The 23,425-nt window shown below is 29.6% G+C and overlaps 1 protein-coding gene across 3 annotated transcripts in view; it reads right to left on the bottom strand.

Annotated features, from left to right (window-relative positions):
- LOC129963499 (filamin-A-like) overlaps positions 1-22,567 on the bottom strand; it is a 152,429-nt gene extending 129,862 nt beyond the window's left edge. The window contains exon 1 of one of the 3 annotated variants that reach the window (XM_056077922.1): positions 22,408-22,567. The gene's annotated coding sequence lies outside the window, so the exon portion shown is untranslated. Of the gene's footprint in view, positions 1-4,920; positions 5,046-22,407 lie in introns of those variants that run through there. The other 2 variants (XM_056077924.1, XM_056077923.1) reach the window with 2 other exon arrangements.
- Between the last annotated feature and the right edge of the window lie 858 nt (positions 22,568-23,425).

Raw genomic sequence — 23,425 nt, 5'->3', positions numbered from 1 at the left:
GCTACTAAAATATCGAATTTAAAATTTTTAGTATATTTTTCTAACAAAAATGGTTTGAAATTATATCTGATTCATACTTTCATGTGCGTAAAAGTTTGGGGAAAATGTGTTACGTTCTCGGACTTTTTCCCAGGAAGCCATAAATACCCGCCAACTAAGACCGTATGTCTGCTTTTTTAGACGCTCAGCAATATCTGTATGGGGAAGCCCTTTTCAGCTATAAATAGATTAGGAGGTACACTAAAATGTAAATAGATGAGGCCACCGAAATTCTGGTTTTAAACATCTTTAAAACTGTAGAAATGGATCCTCCTTCATATTATATAAGTGCACTAAATTCCCAATGCTTGTTTAATACCACTATGCCTAACTATTTTCAATAAGATTTGGCGCACTTGTGACAATTTGTTTTAACTTTCGAACTACATTCACACTCTTAAAATTTTCTTATTATATATTACGGTTTTAACATTCCTGAAATATCATTGAAAAAAAGAACGGAAACCCCCCTTAAATAAAATTATATAAAGAAAGATCATTAATATGCAACTATAATGTTAACATGAAGAAAGCGCACAAAATTGGTATCATACATTTAACTGAGGTTGTGTTTACATTTTCAACTTGGATGCACTGTAGTTGCAGCTATATACAGGCACATCAGAAATGTCATTAGAATTATGAAAAAAACTAGATAATTGAGAGTTGTTTCGAGAATAATCATTATAATGATGATGGTAGGAATAGATCGTACAATTCAAAATTCAACATGTTGGCCGATTACAAAAAAGAAAATGGAAAGAACATCAAAGTTTTTAAAGTTTAATTATTTCCGTTGATTAAGCTTTAGAGAGACTTTAAAATTAACGATATCCTTTGATATGCCATTTTTGTCGCATGATAAGCGTAAACGCTCATGGCATTTAAAATTTATCTATACATCTGCATACCAAAATTAATTCTTTCGCATACAAAGTTGTAAAAGACAAAGCAGAAATTAATTTTTTAAAAAATCAAATATTATTCTGATCTAATTATCTAAAATATTTGCGTTTCTATATATGGATTGAAATTTAACAAAATGTCTCAAATAGAATGCCTCATCTACTTAGTTGGCTGCCTGGCTGCCTACAGAAGGGAAATTATGATAAATTTATTATTTAGAAATCGATGTAAAGAATTTAGTTTAAAAGAAATGAGCTAAAGAAAAAAAATTATCAATAGTTTGAAGACATTTAAGGAAATAAATTATTAATAGTTTGAATACATTTAAGAACATTATTTTCATGGATTAAATTGCTATCCGTAGTTGACATAAATAGCAAAATTTTGTTTATTCGCTTTGGATACCGATATCTTTAGCTCAATCGCATGTAACAAATCATGTAAAATACACAGATTGATATTATATCTCCTTTTCAACACGAAAGGTGCAATAGATTATACATTTTCAGAAGTTACCTGAAGTTAATTAAAATTCTTTCAAGAAATAGTTTCGTTAACTGGTAGCTAGAGAGAATTTAAATGAGGGATAAACTAACGAAAAAGTTTCATTTTTATAACAAGAGCTCGTTATAAAGAAGTCGGGACTGCCTTGGCTACAATCCCGCATTTATCGAGTCTGTCACAAGAAATAAAGAGGTTCTTTCAAAAAATTCCTGGCTTGGGATTTTTGTATTGGCTTTCGCAATCAGTCATCTGTCAGAACGTCTTAAATTCGATATCTGGAAAGCCCTTTGTTATGCAAATTAGTTAGCTTACGAGCATCCAAAATTCCATAGCATCTCATTTTGTTTGTTTCTTCCAGTTAAAATTTACATGCATCACCTTGACGCTTTCCAATTCAAGTTCATTGTAAATTAGGAAGTTGAAACATTTGAATGGGCTAAAATATCTTCGCTGTCAAGAGTGACGGCTCGCGCATTACAATGTACGAGTGTCTTAAGCAAATACTAGATTTCCAATTTTTCAACAGATTATTTTTTTTGTTTAAGTCATAGTTAAGTTTAAGACAACAATAAATAACTACTATGACGCTTGTTTTTGTACAATTGCAGTAAAATAACATTAAAATTTCATAACTAATCAGACAATGCAATTAAAAACAAAAGAACTAAAAAATAAATCCTTACTCAAATCATTTGCTATAGAAAGAAACTGATGTCCATATTCCTTTTTGCTTTGCTGTGAAAAGTTTAAAAGTAGCGAAAACAGTTGAAGGCAACGCAAAAGTACACAGCTGCATGCTTTCCCAGGTATAAAAGCAATATAAAAAATTATGGCCCTTTAAAAAAAAAAAAGAAAAGAAAGAAAGAAAGAATAGAAGTCTTTTCGTAGAAAATTATTTTTTTCCTTGATGCATTCGGATATTTTTATCCTGTTTATATGTTATTTTGAAACTTTTAATAGTTATCAAATATTTGGATAGTTACTAAAACAAAAAATACGCTTTCGCCTATTAAGAATTGACCAAAACGACAAAAATCCATTTTCAGTATACAGTTGACAGAATTAGACTGCATTTTAGATCCACGTTTATTACATTTTCGTTTCATCTGTATATAGATTACTATAATAATGTAAAGTGAAAATGTAAAAACAACCACTTATTTTTTTTTTATGAAGAGTTTTGAATCTGACAGAAAACTTTTAACGTAAAACCCCGTGAAGACATTAACGTTTTTTTACAATCAAAAATTTCTGACAGAAATGCAGCTCTAAAAAAATAATAACTTTTTTTAAATGTGATAGGAAATATATAATTGTCGAATTTGTCGAATTCTTCCATTTTTTGATTCCTAATGATGCTAGAATTTTAGTTAAAACTAAAAATATTCAGAAAATTACGTAAGATCGAGGTGGGACAAAATTTATATAAGAGCGGGAGAAGGGAACTAGATCTGACAATTTTTTTATATAACTCAATAGATAAATAAAAAATTCTTTATTAATGCGATGAATAAGGTCATGACTGAATTTCTAAAAGCCATATTTTGCTGTAATTAGAACTTTTTACATTATAAATGCAAAATTTCTAATAAGAATTTTATAGCTGTATTATTAATTTTAAAATCTATATAAAACTTTAAAGTAGAACGCATCTGCATCAACACGGATCATAGTTCGAACACGTCCATAATTGTGTTTGGAAGAAAGATTATAATATAAAGAATTGCTCTCTTTATTACTGATGTTCATGAATTTTTTACAAAAATTTGGCTTTTAGATGGGAGACAGATTTAAACCCTAAAACGGTGTATTTATAATAAATATATTATGATTAATATTATTATTATGTTATGACAATATTATAATTTTAAAATCTTATATAATATATTTGGATCATTCTCATATTATCAATCAAGTTTCTGAGCGAGCCTCATAACAGGAGGTTTAAAAAAGCTTTAAATTAAATCAATTACAATACTGGTTAAAAATTTCGATAAAATGTAGAACTAACTGATAGATTTACAGTTAAATTATCATACTATTGAACGGCTGGACAATTTGAATTCAGAATATAAGTTTACTCTTTCATTCCCTCATGCAAATTGCGATAGAAGAAAGTTCGCATGAAAATCTGAAACATATAAGAGAAAGTCGTTTATAAGTTGGTCGAGTTTAATGCTGCAAAAATTAGATTTGCCTATGCTGAGGCTACTTGCATCACCTGTTCTGTAGTTAAAATTTCAGAACTATTGTAGTTTACACGTGGTGACAAAAAACATTATAATATGATCATTCTTTATATTCATCATTTTATATAAATCATTTTTATTCAAATAAAATTAGCAATTTTTTTCATGCATAATAACACTAAATTCCGCCAGTTACACATGATATTTTTTAAATAGCAGCTCCGGCTCACAGTGTGTTGAAATAGCTCGCATATTTCACATCTCTGATTTTTTTTTTATGTATGAAAAAAGAAAAAAAATTATACATTTATTTATAAAAAGCTTTCGGGTACATGGAAAATAAAATTTAATTAAATGGAATAGATACGAAATGTTTTAAATGAATGGAATAATTTAAATGATTTGGTGAACTTAAACAATCTCTAATTTCAGATCAGCATAACTCAGCAAAAGCCCACTTGTGAAATATTCACAGCCGAGTTAAGTACATTCAAAATTCAGCTCTGTCATAAAGGAATTATGGGATTTTATAATTATGTAGGCATCTTTTCTACATTAAAACGATTCTTTACTTCAGGAAGAATGCATATCTAAGAAGCATAGCAACACGCAATTATTAAAAGCAGATAACTATATTTTATTTATAAAGCAAATCTATAAAGTATATGTAAATATACAACTAAAACATATCAAGGGACGAAATAAGAATTAATAAAAAAGTAATTGGAAATTTTATTCAATATCCAAACTTTAAAAAAAATTGTTCGATATAGACTTTAAAATTTGTTTAATTTTTGAATCCTAACAAAAAAATTACAAAGTTTTCCTATGAAGTAATTAAATGAATGTAAATTAAATTAGAACTTCAAAACTATTGTCACGATAGGCTTTTCATGTATAAAATCTGAAAATTTGGAACAAACATAGTTAAGAAAAACGTTTGGATTTAAAATCAATACTCAGATTTACTACATGAATTCGAATTAGTTAATTCAATTAACAACAATTAAATCAAAAAGTTTAAGGCCAAGAAAAAATTTTCTGACATTTCTGAATGGAAAAAGGTTTAAGATGCCTGGATAAAAAATACCTACGCAATCACTCTAAAAATTGTTACAAAGCAGCAACAGCAGCAGCATGAGTAACCACAACTCTGATCACCAGTAATTCTATTTTTACACAAATGACAGCACGAGAGACAAAAGGGCCGCTGAATCAAACGCGGTATCAACACTTATTTTTCTTGCGTAAGAAATGACAAGGAGCAAAGTGTTTGTCTTACCTGGTGCTTATAATCCTAAGCGACTGTGTGAAGCGAACGAGTGAATTCCCTTCTGTGTATTGCGCGTGCAGTGGTAGGCTCCGAAGTGAGTCAACGACGGTATTTTCAATCCCCTCGAAGAGACGGGAGCTAATTTTAGTGGCAGAGCCCTCCCTCCCAAAATGCCTCCTCGAAGCTGCATACTCCCACACTTTCTACATCTTCCGGATCTGTATTAGAAATTCATTAGGCAGAACGAATAATAACAAAAAATTGTGAAGCGATTCGACCTTGATTAATTGACCTTGGAAAAGTCACGCTTTTTTTTTTTTTTTTGAGATTGTTATACACTTCCTTCTTACCCAGGATTTAAGAAAAATAAAGGAAAAAAAAAGTTGGAAGGAATAATTTGTCATGGAAGAAAATAAATTGGCTAATACCGCTCTGACAAAAAATTGTAAGCATATAAAAACAGTTTATTTAATGGTATCAGTACACTATAAGAATATTTTGGAAAGCTGGGAAAGAGGCGAAAACAGAAGAAACCATTTTTTATGATTTGAAACAAACACTTTGTGGAGAATGACTTATGAACAAATGGAGTTGACTCTTATGATCCCACAAACGCAAAAGTGTTATCGCGCATACTATCGTTGTACGTTATTTAGTTTTATACATGACATATATACAGGGTGTTCATTAATTATTGTCAGGGTTTCCATACCTCATAACTTTCGAATAAAAAATATTACGCAAAAACCGATTACGTATTCATAAATTACAACTCAAAGAATTTTATTAATGATATTAAAGCGTAAAGCTTGCACAATTTACACTTTGTAGGCATTCAGCTGAAGGCAATTATGCATTCGTAAATTACAACTCAAAGAATTATGTATTCGTAAATTGCAACTCAAAGAATTATGTATTCGTAAATTGCAACTCAAAGAATTATGTATTCGTAAATTGCAACTCAAAGAATTATGTATTCGTAAATTGCAACTCAAAGAATCGCCTTCAGCTGAATGCCTACAAAGTGCAAATTGTGCAAGTTTTACACTTTAATATCATTAATAAAATTCTTTGAGTTGTAATTTACGAATACGTAATCGGATTTTGAGTAATATTTTTTATTCGAAAGTTATGAGGTACGGAAACCCCAACAATAATTAATGAATACCCTGTATTTTATTTACGCAATAAGTACAAGATGACCAATGGATTGTAAAATTGAACTGATGAAACAAACTGGATATTTTTTATCAGTTCAATTAGATAGCGGGAAAACCTTCCAACTGCTTATCCGCGGGTTGGAAGTCGGTCATTTTCTGTTGTATCCCGTGTTTTTTGAACTTTAAAATGTTTAACTTTTACGATTGCGGATTTTTATTATATCATTAGATTTAGATTTTAAGCCTTTTATTTTAGATAAGAGTTTTAATAATGCCTAATTTCGGAACAGACAGCATCTCATACTCACGAAAGGAAAAGGTTTCGACTATTGTGACATTACAAATCACGACAAAAAAATGTTAACAGCGCTTGCCATAATTAAAGCTTGATTTTGATCAAAAGGCAGTGAAGCGAGTATAAAATTTATGTTACGCAATGGATGATACCATGCCCTCGCCCCCTGCAAGATGCATAATAAATCTTAAGATTAAATTCGCGTGATACTCTAAGTGTCAAAAGAGTATGAATTCATTTTATTCTCTATAGAATTATGCGGCCATAGTAACCTGGTGGTAAAGTCATTGTTTCGATGCTGGAGGGTTCTACATATTAAAACTGATTTCACCAAAGAACCGGCATGTAACTGGATCTGGTATATTAAGTCTATTTGATCAAATATCTCCACATGGTGTGGAGTGGAAACTCAGAGAGGAGGTACGAGCTCAGATATCATCGGTTCAAAATTACGAGGTCAATTCATAAATTAAAATTAAAAATTCATATTAACATGATTCGAAAAAAAAGTTTTGGCATTTTATAATTAATTCATTTTTTTTATATTAAAATAAAGGAAAAAATTAATTTCTTCAGTTAATTGCATATAATTAAAGGAAAAAAAATCATTAACATCACAATAAAAAAACTAAAAAAAACAAAGAACCAGATTTTTCATCTTGTTCTTTTTTCTACGACATAGCATAACATAATTGCGTTTACATCAATCAAAATAGTAATAAGTAATATCAAAATAATTTTTATAAAATCAAATATTTATAAGCCTTTTTTTTCTCTCAACTCGGATAAGTAGATTGGAAATAATATTCATCCTGAAATTAGATTAACCAATAAACCAGTTTGTTCCAAAAAAAATGGATGAAAAGGTAACATAACGCAATAATCCCAAGAAAAACGAATCCATGTTGCATTCCGTGGCTAACTGAATGGCCGTTTCCATATATGAGAGTGAAGTCATTCTTTCTGAGGAAAGATCAGGGTCAGACGGTTCTTGGAACGAAGAAAGAGGTCACTTGCTGACCCAGGCGCAGATTTCCCTTGTACTCTCCGACAGGTGTTTTCACTGTATTATCTTCTCGCGCCACTTTCACTTCCTTACCCTACATGGATATGTTGTCTTTAAATTTGATAAACGATGTTAGCTCTTTGACATGTTTATTTTATTAGTTCCTTCTAAAAAGCTTTTAATTAAGATAAACTGAGATCACCACTGCTTTTGAATCGCACACTCTCAATAAATAATATTTTTTTAAAATTAAATCTCATTCAACAAGAATAACCTGTTGATTTACTATTTTGTGTCATTTTTTAAACTATCTGCAACACTGTTCGATTGGCGATTATTTTTGAGAAATCAGAGTTAACATTTTTTTTTTCTTCCGAAATCTCATTTCTGAATATAGCCAAAATGTTTTTTCAGGCCGTGATCTGGATTCTTTTCCCATTTAATTGCATTCATTCAAAATTGTTTTGCCAGAATTTTTAGTCGTTACCCCTTTTTCTGTATTTCTTGACTTTTTAAAACTATGAAAGCTAAAACGGACGAATTTCCTCAATTTCAACTCGGAGGATAAAGTAAACAAAGTAAAATGAATGCAATTTTGAAAGAGTAAATAAAATTTATTTTCTTTTCTTTTCATTTTTTTTTAGATCAGAAGCGCTGAAATTCTGAGTCATAAAAAATATTGAAAGTAAAAAGAATAGAAAAAAAATTAACGAATAATAAATAAAATTTTTCGCTATCGTACTTTTTTTAGACTTATTGTTAAGAAATATCATATTCATTAGACCATTTTCTACTTACATCAAAAAGTAAGAAGAAAAATTATTCAGAAACTGATTTCTTTTAGAAGTTAAATACAGCAATTGTTTCTGTTATAACATAAAAATTCACAATAAGCAGAATATCAAATTTGGGATAGCTTATCAAACCGGAAAAGAAAAGAAAAAAAACTGCATTTTCTCTGCAAATCCTAGATGTCGTTTAACTCCAAACATATTGCAAAACTTGGAAAGAAGAATTCCCTTTATCTTTAGTTGATACTAGTTGATATGCTTGGAATTTGAATATTCATTTTTAATATTTTTAATGTGAAAACTGATTTTGTATAATATAATACACACTACCTATTTATTATACCAAAGCATTTAAACCCATGAACCTTGATCATTTGCAATCGCTTGAAAATGGAGGCTATACCAGTTCTTTTAGGTACCTTTAAATAGCTATTTTAAAGCAATAGAAAAATCCAAAATGTATGAAACAGAATTTCAAAAATTAGGGGTTAAGTAAATTAGATTATTTATATTTCAAAGTCATATGTCCAATTTAAATATATACATATAAACTGAAAAAAATTGCATAGAAAAGAATTTGGCCTTTCTAAAAAAGTAAAAATTTTAATTTTAAATGGTATTAAAACAGCTTGCTCCGAAATTGTTTCAAAATTTCAGTTAATTTAAGATTCAATTAGAAAACTTTGGCATTTTGAAGAATTAACATTATTCTTTCAATTGTGCTAAAGAATAAATATGGAAAGTTTGGCTGATACACACCCATAGGTCTCGAACCAACGACTCTAGTCCTGGATCCGAGACTATGTCATTAGAAACTTAGATTCTAATTCGCGTCGGGTAATGTTCACTGGCGGAACGAAGCATTTCCTCATTTAAAGGACAATTTCAAGTAATTACTGTTTTAATTTGTAATGATATTCAAGTTCGCAATCAGTAAAAAGAACAATTTCATTTAATTTTTGGCATAAAATTTAGATTTTATAAAATGAAATAACAATAAACCATAGCCGCTTTTTCATCCTTTATTTCTGCATCTTATAAATGAACAAGGAAAAACTGATTAAAATTTTTCTAAGAAACAAGAGTTTAGTGACGTAACTTAATTATGGCTCTCATGAAGGAGCATTTACAGATTTCAGAATGAAAAGTGAGATTTTATTATCTTCTTACATCTAGAAATCATCTTTTGATAACTTAATGACTTTTATAATAATCTAATAAGCAGTTAGTTAGAGCTGAGCGTAACCTATTAATAATCTAGCACGCATAACTTAAAAATAAACCAGTTTTCATCATTATCGAGTTAAAGAAAATACAAAAATAAATTTGTTAATGTTGAATGGGAATTTAGAGTCACTTAACTGATTTGCCCTGAATATTACATTGCATCTAATTCTGTTATTTTAAAATTTATAAAGTTCAGTCATTCATAAGCATTTGATTCCATACAAAAGTTACAAGGAATTCATAAACATTTAAAATGTTCCAAAGATTCTTAATGTAACTAGTACGACAAAATTCCAAAATAAGTGTCTTATAATTATATAATTTAAAAAATTAAATTGTGAGGAGGTTAAAATACTTCAGCACCTAAACTTGTTATTAACGTAAATATTACTGTTTTCCAGAAACCGCAGTGCAAATACTTTGAAGTACAGCGAGGGGAAGATTAGATATGAAAATAAATTTAAATAATCTGATGCAACAAAGTATATTAAGAAAAATTAAAACTTGAAGGGCTACAAGTTTTAAAAATAAAATAAAACAATTAGATGTAATTAAATAAAAACATGGGTAAATGGATGTAAATATTTGTAAAAAATTTTTTGAGCAAATTGCAACTAAATGTGTATATTTTGCGAGAAAAATTCAACCTATTCTAATTAGTAGATTTTAATACGATAATTAAAAACGGCACAAAATATTTTCTTTTAGTTTAACAAAAACAGTTACATTTCAAAAATTCTGTAATAGTTTTCACAATTGCTTCAAAGTATATGCTGAAATATTACCAGAAGCTCATGTTTTAAATATAAATTTTTAATCCAACCATCATATAGCATATAATTGTAGGATATTAACAATACAAAAGTTTGATTCTATTCTTTAAGCCTATATTTGGAATAATTAGACAATAAAATTAGTTTACACAGATATGAAACTGATTACATATAAATACTTACGGTGATCTAACCCAGTTTTTCTACAGGCAAACGAGTTCACTGACTGTCAGACTACGGATATAATAGAACTGCATAAAATCTCGCGCGTGTTGCTTTATGGCGAATACCGTCGTGCGATTTCAACTCCCGCCATTAATCTTTGTTGATACAAGTTTGTCTGGCCGCTCGGTGCGCCAGAGCACTTGACAGCTTTATTTGCGTAATGAGTCAGGTGGTCTCACGTTAATTCCATATATAAACCAGCCACGATGTCGTTAAAGATTCCTAGCGTTTTTCTTGAAGGAATCATAAACCACTCATTTTGATAAAGAATCTCTTCAAATTATTATATTATATTAGTTTTGTTTATATAATATTTTTCCATAAATGCAGTCAATTCACGCTTACGTGAGATAAGTCGAACGCGATGGGGCAAATTCATTCTGGAATTTGTTGCACATTTTGCTGGATGTGTTGTGAGGAGATGAATTAATTCAGATATATAAAATCATTGTACAGTAAAACAGTGGATGGCAGAATAGAAAAAAAAAGTATAGATGACAAAATTTTAAGAGTCAAGGATTCAGGTATGGATTCCATCCAATATCCGCCATGTGCGAGGCTTGGTTCTAGTCAAAATAATCGGAATTTAACTCTTTTCTGCTGTACCTTAAGAGAAGAAAGTGCCAATTCAAATACTGTTTGACCACAATTAAAAATTGGGAGGTTCATTCTAAAATTGCTCTCATATGGTTAGAAAATAGGACATTTATTAACATAAACTAAAGAATACTACGATGAAATTTAATTTGGGGAATATTTTGAATTTGCCGAACTGGTGGAAAAAAATATTAAGGCTTACTTTTACGAATTGGTGGAAGAAATATCAAATTTCCCAAAACTTTCAAGTATCAAAATTTAAAAAATATGATTCAGAATCAAAATTAAAAAGAAAAATAATTTTTAATGCAGTTTTATTCGATTACATTTCGATAACCTCAAATTATTGAATTCTGAATTTGACCTCTGAATTTACTTTATGATTATAGAAATCTGAAAGCAGCGTTTTGGTTTTCAAGCATAGGTTATATTTGTTCGCCTGTCGCCCAATGATCGCCTGTCTTCTGTCTTGCATTTTCGAGAGATATCGCAAATTATAATCTCTATACAGCAACTTGACCGATTTTGACAATTATTGGTAAAATCGTCACTTTGCAAGTATAACTAATGAATCTAAAGGCTCAGTTTGTTTTACAATTAAAATTTAACATTATTTTCATTTGATATGATAAAAATGTAGTTAATTAAAGCTGTGTGGCATTATTAAACTAATACTATGTTAATAGTGAATAAATAGCTGGTCGCTCAAAGAGATTAGTTTATAGAATAATAAATAAGTAGCAACTTTACGAAAACATTTTGAAACAAAAAGAAACAGACAGAATAAATATAAGCCTCAAATGTACTCAATAAGCAGAAGTTAAATTAAATATCAATGGATACACAGATAATGGATTTATAATATAAACGCCTGTAAAATAATATGAAATCTTTAGTAATAAGCATTTACAAAATCCTTTGACTAATGCAAATATTGAATGTGACGTGTGATGTATTGCTGTTGCACAATATGTAAGACAATATGAAACATTCTTGCTGATTTATGGAGGGTTCACGAAGTTTTTGAATTCAAAGGCTCTTAAGCTCTAGACATTGCTTATGATTCGAGAAGGTAGCATTACATAAATGAAAGTGCTTTAGAGTGTATATTAGTGCATGATAAGGATATCAAGATAGATATATAATATGAAAGATGTCGAGAAAAAAGTAAGTTAGACTATTTATATTGTGGCGGATGTATTGAGCGTGTATAGAACCTGTGACCTTGTGATTCGCAGCCGAATAACAAGACCACAATACAAAAGCAATTGCTCGTGTAGCGTAGCTGTTAACTGGCTTATAAGGTTCACCACAGTACTCTCCTTCCAGTGAGTCGGAGGTGAGACGAATGATATGGCTGTTGAGTGGTGATGTATTTTATTAGCTGTTGAGTCTAATGCGCCTGTACCCATTTGAGTAGCGCCAAGCGTTATGACGAGCTGTGTGGTTGCTGTTGCGTCAAGTGAGTCTGACGGCTTTGTGTTGCTGCGTCAAGTGAATCTGACGACTTTGGGTTGTTGTGGGTAGATGGTGCCACAACAGCTGTACGAAGGTTGAAGGTTCATCGTCCAGGTCACCAATGTGGCGGATGTATTGAGCGAGGATAGAACCTGGGACCTTGTGGTTCGCAGCCGAGTAACAAGATCACAATACAAAAGCAATTGCTCGTGTAGCGTAGCTGTTAATTGGCTTCTAAGATTCGCCACAACATTATGAAATTATCACAAAGTTCGAATCGCAGAGACATGTAGGGGCGTTAAGCAAGTAGTCGGTGACTAGTTGCAGATGAAATGTCTGTCTGTCTTCTGATGTTTGTGGCTTGAATCATTTTCGATTTCTTCAATTGCTGTTTAATATTTTGTGCAGTTTTTCGACGAGTCTTGAGGAAACTTTTTATATGGAAATCATTAATGGTAAGAAGCTGTAAATACGAAAATCTACATTCGAGATAAAGCACAGTATATTACAAATTTGCCTTGCAGTTTCGTTTTGGAGTGTTTTAAGTTCTTAAATGTGAGTCTTAGTTGCTATGACCCAGATGGGAGACTCATATCAAATCAAGTAGTCAGATGTCCCAGATTAGTTGACACAGTCCCGTTTATATATTCTTTAATTTTAAGTATGATGACCTGAAATTTCCCATTGCTACTTTTAAATACACAATTCATAATAAATAAAAAATTTAAAAATCGAGTTAAATATCTTAAAATGAATAATTTTTATTAAGAAATGCATGCAATTGGTTTATTATAGTGAATCATCACAATTCTATCAGAAGTCTTTTAAATTTAAATAATTTTCATTATGAAAAACTCATAGTATCAACATTACCAATGGTATTCAGACATTTTGTAATAGCGGGTACAATCACCAATTTCGACTTAAAGTTTTCATTTCACCCCACTGAAATCTGGACCAACCTTGGTTGAATTTTGGAAGAATTGGTCACTCGCTTAACAAATACAAGACAACAATAAAGTGTTCAAATTTTTTGAGATATAGCGACCATATATCCGGATTTCTATTCTTAAATATTTTCATTCCGGATACATTTCTAACAACTCATTTATACTAGTTTATATAAACACAAATTCAACAACAAACAGCCATGATCATAACCGTACCCAAACACAAGAACAGAGCTTTTCTTTCAGAACGGAAGAAAAAAAAAACATAAGTCACATAAACGAAATCATTCATCTTTATAAGTGTCTTTCTAATTAGCGTAGGGGTTTGTGACGTCAGACAAGAAGGAGACTGCCCTTTTTCTTTCTTTTTTTAAATGAAAGAGCGGTGATTCGGAACTCAAATCTAGTGAAGGCATTTCACACTGAAAGAGAAAGTTTACTTGCCTTTGACGAGAAAATAAAAAAAGTCAGTTTACTTTGTGTTTTTTTATTGCATCGCTTGATATCTGAAGAATGCATTTCTATAAATGGTAAAGCTATGCGCAAACGATTTATGTTTTCTGTTTAAAAAATTGAAACTGTTCTATTTAACGATCAAATGTTGCATCTAAAAGATAACGAATAATACAATGACGTTTTTAATATCTAAAGGGAAGATTATTAAATTAGTTATTAAAAAAAGTAAGAAGATACCAGAAGGTTGCAAAATATTATTATGAAAGCTATTTAATGACTCAAAAAAACACAGATTAATATCTCATTCAATTTCAGCGAAGAAAAATAAATGCTTCCTTTAAGTATTTGCATCTGATAATTTTTAGTAGAGAAATTTTTCTGGACACATTTTTTTAAAGATTTATTTCTTTTTATTATCAGTATGATTGAAATAACCCAATTTAAATAACTTTTTATCAGACATTTTTCCAATAAATGTCCCTAAGCCTATTAAAAGTTTTATCCATGGTTGAATCCTTTAATAGCTTTCTTTTGATTTTTCTTAAAAAGGAAACATTGCAGTCTCAGTCAATGAAAACATTTCTTTATCTGATTTTAATAGGGTTATTGATCTCATTGAAACTGGCGTAAAACGATATACTAATGTTATCTAGAATGCAGTTTAGGTTTTTTTTAAATCAGCAGTTCTACAACGTTCTAGTTACCTACTTGTGCAATTCTGCTAAATTATGATTTTAAAATAGAATTTGTTATAATGTTCAAACCAAATATTTAATTAGATAAATATTTTTTCCGTTATATAATAAAATTTGATATCACTATCTTATAATATCTTTAAAATAGCAATTGAAAAATTTTACAAAAACAAAATTGTTTTATCCATGCAATACAAGTAAACAATACAAGCTTCAAAGAGGGGAAATTTTTAAATTTCTGCAAAGAAAATATCTATTAAAAGCACACCTGTCAAAACAATACTATTTGCATTTTCGGAATAGACTTTTTCTAGTTCAAAATCATTATCAAAAAGTATAGAATTGCAAGAAAAGTTGAATTCTTTTCTAAAAAAAGTTAATTTGATTTCCATATCTTTTAAATATATATGCATAAATTAAAGATTAAAACTATATATCATGAATAAAAAGATTCTCTTCCAATGAAGCCTCAATCTCTTCTACTGATATGCACATTCATGTATAACGAAGCATATTATAACAGTTTTCTGGAGAAACAAGCATATCTTTATCATAAAATTGATGAAATTAAACGAAATAATTCAATAATTTCCTGATGGAGGTTTTTGATAATTTTCTGAAGGAGTTGTTAAATGTGTTTCTAATAACAAATTTTCTGGAAGAGATGATTTTGATAATAACCAGCGGGAATGGTCCCCTTGGAATTTTCTGGTAAATTCTTTAATTAATATTCTTGTGTACATTAATTAAACCATTGATCAACTAAACAATCAACTATTGAGGAGCAAAAATTACGGCAGAATCTGCTATCGTGCAATCTTTAAAGATTAATCGCTGGAATGCGGTTATTACACAATCACAGAACATCGAATTTGTATTTTGGACCCACTTTTGGACTTTTTTTCAACCGACTGTAACCAAAAATTGTCACAGAACTGCTATCATAGTAACAAACTCACATACCAAATTTCACATATTTAAGTCATTGTGTTCTACACTTCAGATCTGTTAAATCTGTACCAAATTTTATACATCTAGCTCTCTTCATTTTATAGTTATCATATTGTTACAAACTTGTAATTTGCTTCCCATCACGGCTAGTATCACCTTAAGAAAGACCGTTGTAAGATCTGTGCTGAGCGGCTGCCACGTCAATGACCTGAGAGCTTGGCGACCATTTGTCGACTTGGCGACGAATTTGGCGAGTTTGGCGATTAAATGGATACTACTGGAAAGTTCGAGAACTTTCACGATCCATCCACTAAGACCCGAGATACAGCCAGGTACGCCCTGATTGGCCTGAAGACTCTAGCCCCGCCTCCCGGAACTATAAAAGACGGGCACTCAGAAGCTACGAGGTCGTCGTGTCGTGTGTATCGGAAGAAGTTGTGTCGATCGTCAGAAATGGTGTGTGAGAGAGGAATCGGAGTCGCCGATAAATAAGAGGTCTTGGAGGATTAGACAGCAAGAAAGCTGCTGAACTAATGAACTATTAGAGATTAAATGCGCTGCGTCATTAAGATTAATTGACGGTATTTGTAGTAGAAAAAAATTTGTAACAATATTAACTCATATTCGAACCATCGACAAGACATACTTACTCTGAATAGATTTCATTCAAAATTTAACATGAATCAGCAAAGTTGGTATACAGCTCATACACACAATTTCATTCGCCTATCTCAAGAAGTTTGTAAATTTTCATGTTCGCAGACAGATGGACATAATTCCAAAAATATGATTTTTTGAACTCAAGGAGATCTGAAACGTAGAGATTCGTCAAAATCTGGAATTCGAATTTTTTTGAAGATTACAATAGTTTTTCTTGGTATATTTCATTTAAGATTAAGCAAAAGTGTGAACTTTGTAATATGCTATTGAATAATGAATCATTTCACGTCAATTCATAATAATATCGCAAAAATAACAATATCATAACCGCACAATGTATTACGCTGTATTATTATATAATGGCCGTTTTCCTCCTCAAAATACGCAGTAGATTCCAAAATTGAAATCACACGGCGCATTTCAATATAATTCGTGAATATGAACAGACTACAGTGGAAATTATCAGTGTATCCTAAACAGTGTATGTAATTTTAATAGATAAAATATATTTTGCTACAATAAGTATATATTTTTTTCTTTCGTATATTTTGCTACAATAATGTTCATTGCTTTAGTGACTGGATTTACATTTTAGTGCGTTCCAACGATAATAAATATAGTTTTTAAGTATTCCTTATCGCTACTTCATCATTAAAGTCAGATTTTAAAAATAAAATAGATTGACGAATCAGGCCTAGAACTTTATTATGCTACAATGCTTTCGACTAGACATTCGAATCGAATTAAGAAAAATAAATAATACGGCACAAATGATAGGCAAAGTATAATTTTGGTTTTAAATTTCTTATTTTGCAATCTAATTTTTATTTGAAATTTTTTTAATACCAAACGATGTGAAAAAATCATTATTTGAACATCATTTCTTCCATTAAATTTATTGATGGTTTTTTTTATAGTATTTTGCCATTAGAATTTCTGAAGCTGGGAAAAATTCGATTTGAGAATAAGGAATTTGTAAGACTTTATTTATTTATCAGACAGAAAAGCGTCTTCTCCACTTCCGCTAGGAGAGGAAAAGGAAATGATGATGACAAGCTGCCATAACCGAAGAAAGATACACGTTTAATTAAAAGGATTAAACAGAGCTAAATTTCTACTTATTGCACTGTCTAGAGCAATGTGGTTTTCCCACCCTCCTTTCTAAAGAATCGATGTCGCTTTGCTTTATAGGGTAATATTGAACTGATTGATTGCAAGTTAATATAGATATTGTTTATGTTAATGATAAAGGGTTTTCAGAAAAGGGTGAATCATTACACCAACGTAACCAGTTCTTTTACGATCCTTTATCTATTTATAAATAGATAACACTAAAAAATTTAGCTTAAGCCTTGACGTATGAATTTCTGAAAATTTTTTTATATTCATTTTTCATGCAAGCAAAAAGAATAGGTTTTGAAAAAACCTATTTGAACCTATTTTGAATTTTTTTCCAAATTATTTTTAAACCGCAGGCTAGATCCAACAACCTCCACCAAAAACTAATTTAAATTAATTTTAAAAAGTTACTCGTGTGCGTATGTTCGATTAGTAGTCACAAAGCTGACCACAAAGCATTTTTACATTATCTAAAGGAATGTAGACATTGAAGTTTTGATAATGCTTTGCTTTACAGGGAATAATTGAAATTAACTAACTGCAAAGTAAGGCAGAAATTTAATAGACAATGAATGACAATTCATGTACGGGAAGAAGTATTACTCCGAAGTAAATAGTTTTACACGTTATACTAAAATTTGAAATATTTTCAAATAATTGAGCAAAATTTAATTTTTAAAAAATAATCGATATTTTCTGTATAATAAATTTTGATGTAAGTCAAAAATTGATTAATTATAATGAACTTTCTCAGTAATCCTTAGCTAAATAGAAGTATGTGTTTTCTTAGTTTTCTTCGTACTCTAGAAATTTTCACACTTTTCAATGCAATTCTCTTGTATTGATTTTCGTGGCTTTTATTTGTAATTGTACCTAACTATATAAATTGTGATTCATTGTTTGATTAATTGACCAGTTCAATGCATTAAAATTTGATGCAGACTCACATAAAAAGATATTTGCCGATTCGGTAAAATTATATTAGTGCCCACATGAAATACACGAAGAAAAGTTTTTCAGAACTAAGAACTATTTCCTCTTTATTTATAACACAGAAAATAATTCCATTAATGAATATATTATGAAATAAGTGCAGTAAAAAAAATTCGGATAATTATTGTATGCCAATAAACGGAAAACAAATCAAAAAATTTTATATACAGAAAAAAGTAGAAAGATAAATACGTTTTAAAAAAATAATGGTGAAGGTAAGCTATCAATTTAATGTATCATAAGCATTTGTTTTTAGAGATGAAAAATTTTCATTCAATAAGCAAATGTTAACATTTTTAATGTTCTTTATCATAAGAGAAATTCAGTTACATAGAAAAAAATTAATAGATGTAATGTCAATTCTCTTAGAGATTTACAAGCATCAGAACAAAAAAAAATTGTGTAACAGCAAAAATGCTGGTTTAAAGAAATAAGCCTTATCTTTATATCATTTTGCAGATTTTTTTTTTCAGATAAAAACTGAGCTTTACTAATTTAAATAATTTCAAATAATGTAATAATTTTAATTTTGAAGCATGCACATATAAGTAATATTTATACATTACTACAAATAAAAACTGGAAGAAGTTTTGAATTAAAAAAAAAAAAAAAACTGGAAACAACAACAACAACAAAAAAAAAAACAACCCTGCTTTGTTCTACTGATGTCCTACTTGGAAGCTCCATGATAGCTGTTGGCAATAGACATCATAATTTCTGAACCGTTGTCAAACGACAAAGATGAACGACCCCTGAATCAGCACCCCACCTTCCAAACCTCTACATCAGATCAAGACATACATCTCAACTCGATGAAACTTAACTTATATCATACATTTCTTTACTACTCCTAAGCCTTCGATGAAATCAGGACTTAAAACCGCAACTACACCCACTAATCTGTGTTTCAACATCAGTGAACAACAGTTTTTAAAATTAAATGAGGAATCATGATACAATGTTACATCTGAGTTCCGAAACAGTGTCAATCATTGTGACTCCTTACGTGTTGTTAATCTTTTCTAAATTAAATTATTATTTGTTAATAACAGAAATTCAATGTTAAAAAAAATACATGTGGAGATGTTTCTTGTTTGATATTATTCATTTCAACCAGATTAATTAATCAATATTAATAATTTATTATTCATTTATACTCAGATCATGTGTAATCTAGGAAGCAAGCATGAAACCGAGTGATGATATCTGCTAATTAATAAAACTATATAATTCATATAATGCCAAATAGTATTACCGAACCAGAAAGGGTTACATGTTGTTATAAAATAGGCGTGGTTCATTATTTCCGTAAATCTAACTTCCCAATTAAACTATTACCTTTTTCTGACATTTTCTGTTTGATCTATTATAAAAAAAGACACCTTGCAAGGCTGGAAATCGACAAAATTTGTGAAAATTTGTATGAAATTAAATCACTTCACGTGACATCACAATCACGTGATAAACGTCATCTCTTATCCCTGCATCTGCCATGGTATCTTCACTTTTATACTCCCCGCAAATTGGGTGATGCTTCTTGTCATCGTATTTTAACAAAATGATATATTTTTTTTGTATCTTTAAAAAAATGACTCGATTTAACTATCAATGTGACACATTTCACGCGATTCACTTGACAGCGTTAATAAAACTCACTGATGATATAATTTAAGGACTGATGATGCTGATTGCTACTAAACGATTGGATAAGCAAAAGATCGATTTTTCGAGAAATAGTACAATCATTTCATTATACAACATATTATATTTCCTTATACAATATAATATATTTCCTTATATAATACTTATGATTATTTATTATGTATCTTTTTATTTTCATTAAAAATAGTTTTAGACAATTAAATTGAAGAATAAATACAAAAGGAAATCAAAAGGCTAATTTTAGTTTTAGCTTTCCTTCCAGAATTTTTACACTGACACAGATCTTGCCTTATTTTGTATCTAAATAATTCTTTAATCATTTCGAATCAGTATTTCATAGTTTTTTTTAATCTTCTTGAATTCTCTTTTCAATTAAAATGTGATATTATCAATAAAGCTGCATAGAAATTAATCTTTTAAAATCTTCATCAGGAAATAGAAGGAATTTGTGGATAATAATACAGTTCATGATAATACATGATAAAATTATGATGAGCAATGACCAATATATCCATAAACATTTTTAAAAAATCTGATCTTTAAAAACAGGCCAAGCTTCTTTTTCTATTAAAAGGCTTTAAGAAAAATTAATTTTATGGTTTTATTGCAAAGGAACTTCAATTTCAATTACATGATTACTGTAGAAATCAAAATACTTGTTCTTAAACATGCGTTATATGGCTACTAAATATAATTAATTAAATAATTACTGGAATATTAAAAGTATCAACACATGAATTACTTATTTGAATGAAATGTAAATAATTAAATGTTTTCTAAGATTAAATAAATTAATTTTCTGAATTTTCTTGTATAAAATTTATATACACTTATTATTTTATACTTGACTTTTGAAACATTGATTCTTAAAATTTTAATTTTGTAATAATTTTACAAAATTGAATTTAATTTAAAAGAACATTTGTCAAAATAATTTCAATTATTTTTATGATATTTTTTTGTACTAAAGTAGCAGATTTAAAAATCGGCAGTTTAAAATCAGATTTAAAAATCAGTTGGAAGATACAGTAACAGAATTTTGCTTTGTAACAATCGAATCCAAATAAGTATCATCTAAAAATATGAAATATGAAAATTCAATAAATTTTTTAACGAATTTGAAATAAAATGGATCATGCAAAAAATGTTTGGTGATTTTGAATAAGAAATAAAATAAAAAAATATAAGACATTATTATAAAACAGGAACATGAAGTGTATTTATTTTCTAAAACATTTCAAACTAGCGAAAAAATAAAAGAATTTATTGAAAAAATTTTCTGCCTCTGTTCAATTCACTCATTCACTAATAAGGAAGCACAAAATTCAAATATTTGAAACATAAATTTGATGTAGAGCTAATAAATTTGGCACAGAGCCCTTTTGAGGATGGAAATTTTTGGAGCCCTTTTGAGGATGGCAGAGATTTTTCAAATTTCAGAATTAAAAAAAAAAAAAATCTTTCAGATATCAGAATCTTAAATCAAACCCTCAGAGAGATTTTTTTCTAAATTTTAATTAATCAAGAATTAAGCGAGATTTTAGCAAAATATTAGTGATTAGAAAGAAAAATTCTGCTTATTATTTGCCAAGTTTGCTTGAAATAAATTAATACAGACAATGTGCAATTTGAAGATAGTTACATCTTATTTTTAACACCAATATGATGTCATAGGACTAGATTCACTGGGAAAGTTGTTGAACACAATAGAGAGAATAAGTGTAATACAATTAAAATAACACTCCTCTAATATACATTACATTACAATTTAATGCTTAAAAATACTTTTTGGGGGAAATCATGAACCTCAAATTGTGCATATTTAATTGAAATTAAACTCAGTATTCCCAAAGAACCGGCTGGTCGCCAAAAACAACTAGCATAATGAATGAAAAAGCTACAATATACAAGAAAGTTGGAGAAAGTAGATATAAGTATTAATATTTAAAATAGATTACCAGATTATAGTCAAATTATCTCTACTTTTATAACTAGACACTGCGATACAATTTTTTTGTTGCAGGGTATTTATAAAATTTGTTCAAAATTGCAAGAAAGTAATTTACTAATTATTTATTCTTTTCTTCTTCTGATAGATAAAAAGAACAAAAGGACACAATTTCCCTTTATAAGGGAAAATATTATTTATTATGTAAACGACATGAAAGCAAAATTTTTTAAAGTATATGGAATTTACAAAATATAAACTGATCGTACAGATTTTTAGCATTAAAAGATATTTAGCAATGGACACACACATAGAAAAAAAAAAAACCCAGTAGAAAAAATTATTCATAAAAAGATTAAAAGTTTTCGAATGAAAAAAAGAAAAAAAAAATATACTAAGAAACCTCATCAGCTCTTTCATAATGTTTCAGAGTCAGCAATAATCATTAAGTAGAAAAACTAGAGAGAAAAGACGTTAATCAACAAAAAACGAGAAAAAAGAAATGAAAAAAATCTAATATCTCTGCTCACCAAGCGTTGAACAATTTTCTCTCTTGAGCACGTTTTTTTCTCCGAGCGGTTAATTCCAGAGGGATGCCGAAGAGCACTCTTCCACACCTTATCACAGCTATCGCCTTAATGACGGTTACAGCAAGGCGTCGTCAAAACAACGACTGCGATATGACCAATAACAAAGAAGAAAAGAAAAAACTCCTTCCAATTCCAGAATGAAGTTAAGAGTCACAGTGAGATAAAAAAAAGGCACAAAGAAAAGTAGAATGAAAAAAAATGAATAAAAAGAATGAGAGTGCGGGTGAGGGGGTGGCTTCAAGACGAACGGGGTTCGTAATGTTGCGTGCAGAGGGCTTTCCAAATATAGGCAAGGGAAGTTGAGAACCTCCTTCCCGCCTTCTAGGGGTGGCTTACTTAACCGAGAGCAAACGAGGTTTTGGGGATTGGCGGTTACGACATCGTCTGCTCGTGGCGAATGGAGAGATCTTTCCGCAGACGACATCGACACACTGCGGTTTTGCTGTTCGGAGAAAAACTAACAATATTCCAGCAAACGATTTCGAACATTCAGATATTTAAATCTGTCTGAATAAGTGTGAATGACTGGGCAATTTCTCAGACGATAATGAAAATTGATTTAGTTTTCTTTTCTTTTAACAAAGCAAGAGTACAGCGGGAGAAAGAAAAAAAAAAAAAAACCCGAAAATCATTCAATTTGTGAAGTGTTACTGTAAAAGAAGAGGGGGGGGGGGAGGTGATGATAATATAATGTATACTTTACCTACAACTTCTCATATTCATGATCAAAATATGATAATAAAAAAATAAATGTTTCGAAATTTTTTTCTGAAATTTTGTTATGGGCACTTAGATTTGTGACATTGTGCTTGTTGAATGCAGAGTTTGATATCAACGTTTATTTTATAATACTTAACTAATTGATATTTTACGCCCGACTTTCAAATTAAAATTAATGTAAAAATTCAAGTAAATAAATAAACACAATCGAATTTTAAAAAATAGCTTCTATGTCTAA

Source organism: Argiope bruennichi, chromosome 3, assembly GCF_947563725.1.
Source record: "Argiope bruennichi chromosome 3, qqArgBrue1.1, whole genome shotgun sequence".
NCBI classification, from domain to species: domain Eukaryota; kingdom Metazoa; phylum Arthropoda; class Arachnida; order Araneae; family Araneidae; genus Argiope; species Argiope bruennichi.
Note: the sequence above shows the minus strand (reverse complement) of the source record. Positions and strands in the feature narration are given on the sequence as shown.